General features: G+C 37.6%; 1 pseudogene across 1 annotated transcript; it reads left to right on the top strand.

The window, feature by feature from the left end:
• The first annotated feature begins 1,524 nt into the window (after positions 1–1,524).
• LOC308618930 (large ribosomal subunit protein eL31-like) lies at positions 1,525–1,894 on the top strand (annotated as a pseudogene). Its single transcript has one exon. The product of its transcript is annotated as a large ribosomal subunit protein eL31-like (transcript).
• The last annotated feature ends 7,027 nt before the right edge of the window (positions 1,895–8,921 follow it).

Raw genomic sequence — 8,921 nt, 5'->3', positions numbered from 1 at the left:
CCCCAGCAGAAAGAAATATAAGAGAAAACTCTTTGTGCTGAAGGGAGATGATATCAGAAACAGAAACCTAAATGAAGAAATGAAGCATGTCAGGAAGTATGTATATGTAGGTAAACAGAGAGTATTTTTCTCATTTCTTTTTTTCTTTTTATTTTTTTTATTTATTTTTGGCTGCATTGGGTCTTCATTGCTGTGCATGGGCTTTCTTCTAGTTGCGGTGAGTGGGGGCTGCTCTTCATTGCAGTGGCCTCTCCTTTTGCAGAGCATGGGCTCTAGGCACATGGGCTTCAGTAGTGTGGGACGTGGGCTCAGCATTTGTGGCTTATGAGCTCTAGAGCACAGGCTCAGTAGTTGTGGCACACAGGTTAAGTTGCTCAGCAACATGTGGGGTCTTCCTGGACAAGGGCTCGAATCTGTGTCCCCTGCATTGGCAGGTAGATTCTTAACCACTGTGCCATCAGGGAAGCCTTCATTTCTTTTTTAAAAATACAATTTACGGGCTTCCCTGGTGGCGCAGTGGTTGAGAGTCCGCCTGCCGATGCAGGGGACGCAGGTTCGTGCCCCGGTCTGGGAAGATCCCACATGCCGTGGAGCGGCTGGGCCCGTGGGCCATGGCTGCTGAGCCTGCGCGTCCAGGGCCTGTGCTCCGCAACGCGAGAGGCCACAACAGTGAGAGGCCCGCATACCACAAAAAAAAAAAAAAAAATACAATTTACTATTCAAAGTACATAAAAATGTACTGTGGGGTTTATAAAAATGCAGAGGTAAAATGAAAGACAATAATAGTACTAAGAATGGGAGAGATCATTTAAAATATGCTATAATAAGTTCTTTATATTATACTTAAAGAAGTATAATATTAATTCAAGGAAGACTATGATAATATAAGGACACATACTGTAATCCCTATGGCAATCACTAAAATAGTTAAAAACGAATGGACAAGTTAAGATGGAATAACTTTTTCAAATCCTTGGTTAATTTAAAAAGAAGGAAATGATGAAAAGAGGAACAAAGAACAGACAAGGCAGTGGTGGTCTTAAATTCAAACATATCAATAATTACTTCAACTGTGAGTGGACTAAAACTACAATTAAAAGGTAAAGATCTTCAAACTAGACAAGTAGGAAACACACATTATATGTTGCTTTCAAGAAATGGCCTTCAAGTATAGACACAGCTTAAAAAATAAAAGATTGGGAAAATTATACCATGCAAACAACTAATCAGAAGAAAATTGTAGGGGCCACATTAATATCACAAGAAGTAGAATTCATGATAAGGAGTATTACCAGAGATAATGGTAGGCATTTCATAACGATGCAATAAACAATTTATTAAGAAAACATAACAATCCTAAATGTGTATGCATCTAATACAAAGCTTCAAAATAATGCAAAAACTGACAGAGCTAAGGGAGAAAAAGACAAATTCCAATTAAAATTGGAGATTTTAACATTTCTTTTCCAGTAATTGATTAAAACATATATATTAAAGATTGTTTTCCAACCAGAGCCCAGCAGAATGACTCCCACAAAGAAGGGTGGAGAGAAGAAGAAGGGCCAGTCTGCCATCAATGTGGTGGTGACCAGAGAATACACTATCGACATTTACAAGAGCATCCATGGAGTGAGTTTCAAGCAACGTGTCCCTCAGGCACTCAAAGAAATCCTGAAATTTGCCATGAAGGAGATGAGAACTCCAGATGTACGCATTGACACCAAGCTTAGCAAAGCAGTCTGGGCCAAAGGAATAAGGAATGTCCCATCTCATGCCCATGTGCAGAAAACATAATGAACATGAAGATTCACCAAACGAGCTCTATACCTTGGTTACCTATATACCTGTCACCACTTTCAAAAATCTACAGACACTTAACGTGGATGAGAACTAACTGTTGATTGTCAAATAAAGTTATAGAACCACAAAAAGTTAAAAATTAATAAATATATAGAAGACTTGAACAACACTATTAGCCAATTTTAAGCTTATTGACATTTATAGAACACTACACCTAACAATTGTGGAATTCACATATTTTCCAAGTGTATATGGAATATACATGAGATAGATCAGCTGCTGAGCCATGAAAGGTCTCAATCCATTTTAAAGAACTGAATTCATACAAAGCATATTCTCTAAAAATAATAAAACAAATAAATGTATGATCTTTCATACAACAAGTCAATAACAAAAAGATATCAGGAAAATCCCTAAACATCTGGAAGCTTACCAACAAAGTTCTAAATAGCCCATGGATCAAAAAAGAAATTCCAAAGGAAATTAGAAAATATTTTGAACTGAATGATAATGGAAGCAAAATACATCAAAATTTTGTGGAATGCAGCTAAAGCAATGCTTAAAGGGAAATACCTAGAAAAGACAAAAGAAAGATTTAAAAGCACTGATCTAAACTTTCATCTTAAGAAGCTAGTAAAAGAAGAGAAAATTAAAGCAAAAGGAGCAAAACAATAAAATAGAAGCAAAGTAGAAATCAGTGAAATAAAAAATAGACAAATGATAGAAAATCAACAAAACTGAGAATAGGTCTCTTGACAAGATTAATAAAATACAAGCCTCTATCTAGATTTATCAATAAAAAAGAGATAAAATACAAATTACAGATTTCACTCATGAAAGAAAGAGAGTACATCATTCCAGATTCCACAGACATTTTAAAATATAGTAAAAACAATTGTGAACAACTGTATGCCAATAAATTTGACAAATTAGTTAAATGAACAAATTCCTTGAAAGATACAATTTATTAAAATTAAATAAGAAATTTGAAATTAAAAACAGAATACCATTTATACTAGGACAAAGAAATGAAATAGACATGAATCTAACAAAATATTGTAAGATTCTATGTACAGATAACTATAGAGTATTGATGAAAGAAATCAAAGAAGATATAAATAAATGGAAATATATCCTACGTTCATGGATTGGAAGACATAATATTGTTAAAATTCAATTCTTACCAAATTATCTATAATTAAACATAATCCCAACCAAATCTCTGTAAATTATTTTGTAGATACTGACAAACTGGTTCTAAAGTTTGTATGGAAAGGCAAAAGACCTAGAATAACCAACATAATATTGAAAAAGAACAATAAAACTGGAGGACTGACACTACCTGATATCAAGTCTTATTATAAGAGACAGCAATCAAGATAGCATTCTATTCTCAAAATAATAGACACATAGATCAATACAACAGAATAGAGAGCCTAGAACCAGACTGCCATAAATATAATCAGGTGATCTTTGACAAATGAGCAAAGGCAATTGTTTGGAGAACAGATAATCTTCTCAACAAATGGTGCTACAAAAATTAGATGTTCATATGTAAAAACTGTAAAATTAGACAGACTTCACATGTTTCACAAAATAAAATTACTCAACTTAGATCATAGATCTAACTGTAAAATGCAAAGCCATAAAACTTCTGGAAGGTGGCAAAATATATGTGACCTCATTTTTATATAGAACATCAAAAGCACAATCCATGAAAGAAAAAAAGTGGTAAGTAAATTTTATTAAAATTCAAAACTGTCATTCCATGCAAGACACTATTTAGATAATGAAAGGACAAAACTTTGAAAAAATATTGTGACAAATATTTGCAAACACATATCTGATAAGAACTCATATCCAAAATAATCAAAGAACTCCTAAATCTCAACAACAAGAGAACAAATAATACAGTTTAAAAAGGGCAAAAGATTGGAACAGAAACTTCACCAAAGATATACGGCTGGTAAATAAATTATGTGAAAAACAGTTCAACATTTGTAATTAGGAATTGCAACTTAAAACAATGAGATACAACTACACATCTACTAAAAAGGCTAAAATTAAAAAAAAACATATTAATTGCTGGCAAGGATGTAGAGCAACAGGAACTCACATTCATTGCTGGTAAGAATTCAAAATAGCTACTTTGGAAAACAGCTTGGCAATTTCATTCAAAGATAAACATAATCTAACCATGAATTCCAGCAACCACACTCCTAGTTATTTACCTAATTGATTTGAAAATTTATAGCCACACAAAATCCAGCATGTGAATGTTTGTAGCAGCGTTATTCATACTTTACAAAAATTGGAAACAACCAAGATGTCCTTCAATAGGGAATGGATAAACAAGCTAGTACATCCAAGTAACGGACTACTATTTAGCAATAAAAAAGAATAAGTTATCGAGCTATGCAAAGGCATAGATGAATCTTAAATGCTTATTGCTAAGTGAAAGGAAATAGCCTGAAAAGGCTATATATTATATGATTCCATTTCTAGGACATTCTGGAAAAGACAAAACTACAGAGACAGTAAATAGATCAGTGGTTGCCAGGTTTCCTGGAGGGGAGCAGGGTAAGAGAGGGCTGAATACATAAAATACAGGGAATTTTTAGGCTGGTGAAACTACTCCATATGATATTGCAATGACAGATACATGACTCTATGAATTTGTTAAAATATATAGAGCTTTATAGTGTAAAGAGTGAGTCTTAATATATGAAAATATTTAAAAAATCATTTAGGTTTTCAGAGGATACCAGGATAGAATACCAAATGTGACAAAATAATCTGTGTTAAAAATGTATGTAACAACCTCACTAAAAGGGATGGGGAGAAAATGCTGACCTAAGTCACTTTGGAAAAGAGTACTGTCTTTAAGACACAAAAGGCAAAAGAACTGTACATCAGCACTGTACTCTAGTAGACAAGGTTGTTTCTCATGAGGATATGAGTTAACAATCCTGAAAGTACTATACATGTGTACTGGATTGGACAGTTAAGTAAATAACTGGCAGACGGTGGGAGCCAGGTTTCTCCCTGTTAGAGTGAGAGGTTATGGACAAACGAGGGAAGGAGAATAGATTGGTCCATGTATCAGTCAATTAGAGTTGGTGACATCATTAGGAACTCATGTTTAGTTTAGAATAGATATAGATGTTTACATTAAAAATATTTGCAGATACGTGTATATACATAAGTATATATACACATATATATTGCCTTGCTCTGTCAGGTGAGAGGTCCTAGAAGCAACAACATTGAGCACTCAGTAGGAATGGGTACCCTTCCTGTCCCCCAACTGCCACCCCTTCACCTATCCACTTAATCGTTCAAGACACACAACAGACTAAGTGCCCAGCCCTTTGACCTCTAAGTACCCTGTGCACCTCATTTTCTCCCTTCCCATGTTCTGAGATGATCTGCTAACAGTTTTCTTTTTTTCACCCACTCAACATGAAGTTGCTCACTGGGAAATATGTCTCACTCTCTTGTATCATCTCTGTACACAGTTGCTAACATTATATTCATGGTAGGAGAGGTTGTATTCAACTCCTAATTCTTATGTACCTTTCAAGATTCCCAGTCTAAGTCTGAGCAGTTAACCAAGTTTCTCTTCTCTAGACCATGTGGATTTGCTTTTCTTCTTATGAATTTAATAAAATCAAAGGAAGTAATGCCAACAAACTGCCACTTAAGGAAGAAGAGATTTATTGCCTTTAACCATAAAAACACTTCTTCCAACAAGAATACTGTGCATCATCAAAGCTTAGGTCCCAGTATTGGCAGATTCAGAGCCACTCCAAGCTCCTGCTCTTCCTGCTTTTTTTTTTTTTTTTTTTGGTGGTATGTGGGCCTCTCACTGTTGTGGCCTCTCCCGTTGCGGAGCACAGGCTCCGGACGCGCAGGCTCAGCAGCCATGGCTCACGGGCCCAGCCACTCCGTGGCATGTGGGATCTTCCCAGACCAGGGCATGAACCCGTGTCTCCTGCATCGGCAGGCGGACTCTCAACCACTGCGCCACCAGGGAAGCCCTCTTCCTGCTTTTGCTATACAATCAATGAAAGCCCAAGACCCATCTGGTAGAGCACAGCCAAACTGGGATTTCAAGGTGTTTTGCTGAGATGGGGAGGGGAGCAAACTCACCCTTGATCTTAATTCTTTGAATCAAGCAACGATTTCTTTGAATTAACCAGTTTTGTGGTTTCAGAAGAATCAAAAGGCTGCCACTCCAAAGACACTTGGACCCTTATTTATTAATCTTCATGGACCTGTGATAAACTGTTCCTCCAATTCTTAGAAAGCAAGAGGGGAATGGAAGTTAAGAAGTTACTTCCAATTAACACAAAACATAGAAGAATCCAGAAGAGTAATACCTCTCTGCTCTTGTTCTTTTGCCAAAACACCACCCCTACATCTCTGAGCTGACAGTAACAGCCATTTTTCTGCTTCCAGAAGTTGGCAGACTAACATCCTAGGCAATTAGAAGGACAGGTATGAAGTGTATGTATATGTGTATCAAGCATCTGAAATCACCCTCAGAGACAACTGTGAACATAGATGGGACCCTTTCGAAATATATGTTCAATGCACAAATAAACAAATGAATGAATTTTATTGATTAAGTTTAACAAGGAGGAGCCTGGCCAGACAGGAGTGAGGAATGCATTTTAGGGCAGAATAAGAAAAAAACTTTAGAGAGGAAAAAATATATTGATTGACTTAAGAGAGGCTGGATGTTAAGTAGATGAAGTGAATTTTGGCAAGAAAAGTATACACAGATTCTGTGAAACTAGAAGAACAGAGCATCAGCCTGCAGTATTTCTTCCAAAAGAATTGTAAGGCCTTTAGAGTATGAAGGTGGCCCTAAAATACAGAATGATTTAGCTACAGGGAGAAGCATATGAACAAATCAAGCTTTGATACAGTGAAATGAAATTTTCATAGAATCTGACATATTATGATCCAAAAGTGTTCTGAGAAGACAAACAAATACCTTCTTTCATGGACCAAAGGTTATCACTCTTGGCTGCACCTTAGAATCCCCTGTCTTTTTTTTTTTTTAAGTGTCTTACACAAACTCTACCCACAATATTTGTATTTAATTGTCCTGGATTGGTGCCCAGGCAAGAGTAATTTTTATAAGTGCCCCCAGGTAATTCCTATTTGCAGTCAGGGTGGAGGAATGCTAATCTACACACTGCAGATGTGAAGGATATGTCTTTCCCAGGAGTACAGTACCAATGACAGATAGACCACAGCCAAATCTTTCCCTGACTCATTTTATTTTCAGTCTTTTACTTTATAGTTTGTAGCTTCATGTTTCCATTGTGAGCACACAGGTATTAGGCTGCTGGGCTGCCATTTTCACTCTAGCCTGGGACCCCACAAACATTAGGGATGGCCCAAACCTCAGTCACGTTCTAGAGGGACCTGCACACCTCCTTGCACCTCACAAGAGCCATTTGCAGTCAAAGTCATTTCAGAAGCAGAGAGGGAGACATCTGAAGTGAATCTGGAGATAGAATATCAGGCAATTTGACCCAGGTCTGGACCTTCCCAACCTCATCCAAGGCCTTTTCCGAGGCTATTTTCTCTGGGCTTCCTAGAATGACAAGCTTCAGACACTTCCAGAGAGGAAAACAGATTCAAAGAGTCTTAGCCAATCTAGGGCACCACACATTCTGGGCCACCCCATGTGCCCCTGTCCCCCACTAGCCACCTCTGGCTAGGACTCAGAATCCCCAAATAGTCCTCTTCATCCCCATTGGCTAGGTTGGTGTGTGCCATTTTTCTGGGCCTTAATTTTCTTGCCTGTGAAAGGGGAGAGTCCTGTCACCTTTCCAAGGCACTCAAGGATGGAGAAGTTTTCCTGGGTCCATTTTTGCAGCCTAACCAAGAACCTCTCTGTGTGGAGGCAGACAAATGGGCTCGAGAGTGGTTCTGACCCTCTGTGCACAGAGGTCGTAGATCACATGCCCATGGGATCCATGAGTCCTGACGTGCCATGTGATCACTTCAGTCCTTACTGGAGCACTAAGGCTGCACATCTGATGTGCTGCAGTAGGGAAGAACAAATCTGACTCCATAATGGGTCTGTTTATTTTACTTTAATATTTGCATTTTATTGTTTTGCTACAAGTTAAGAATGTTGCCTATAGCCTGAAATATACAGGATAGCCCATTCTCAAGGCTCTGACCTTTAAAGGTATAAGATTTTTCCATTCATATAGAGATAAAAAGTTGCAAAACAAAGAATAATTGTCTTGGTGGAGGTTTACAGGAACATCGTGACCTGATCTAGGTGGAAAGCTACAAGTATAAAGGATTCCAACACCAAGAAATTTGCAACAACCAACCACACCCCTTCCCCTTTTTAGTATAAAAGAAGCCTGAATTCAAACTGAGGTAAGATGGTTCTTTGGGACACTAGTCCACCATCTTCTCCATCTTCTGGCTTTCAGAATAAAGTTGCTATTCCTTGCCCCTAACAACTCATCTCTCAATTTACTGACCTTCATGCTGCAAGCAGTATGAACTTGAACTTGGTAACAGTGTGAGGGCCCTGGCCCACAGAAAGGCTGAATTTGGGGCAGAGACTTCCTTTTTGCTGTGGCCCCACTACTCTCTCATCTTGCTGTTCTCTTTCACCCTCAACAGTCCTAATTGCCCTTGGCCACACTTTTAAGTTTGTTTTCAGTACAGGGGTGGCAACTATACTCTTTTCCTTAGCCAGCAATGATTCTACTCCCGAGACCATAGGAAGTATGAGAGGAAATGTGCTGACAAGGCTCTGGGAAGTGAGGCACAAAACTTCCCATCCGCTAGTCCTCCCTCTTTCGTGGCTTCCCAAGACCCCACCCAAAAGAGCTTGAATATTTATCTAACTGTATGTTAGATTGTCATCAAATGAGAATGTGTTTTAAAACTCTGGATATTTATACATGTTTATTTCATTTGAGTTTTTTTCAAAGTAAATTTCCTCTTTCTGAAAATATTCATAGATTTAATTTGAAAAATATTCAACTTTCAAGAGATTTCTTGAGAATCTTTAAATTTTTTTTAAGTTCAAGTTTCAGAGTAAAAAAGAAAACCATCTGATGGCAACTAAATCC

Source organism: Mesoplodon bidens (genome assembly GCF_964165515.1).
Source record: "Mesoplodon bidens genome assembly, chromosome: 6".
In the NCBI taxonomy this organism is placed as follows: domain Eukaryota; kingdom Metazoa; phylum Chordata; class Mammalia; order Artiodactyla; family Ziphiidae; genus Mesoplodon; species Mesoplodon bidens.
The sequence above is the reverse complement of the archived record's forward strand: the minus strand, read 5'-3'. Positions and strand labels throughout refer to the sequence as shown.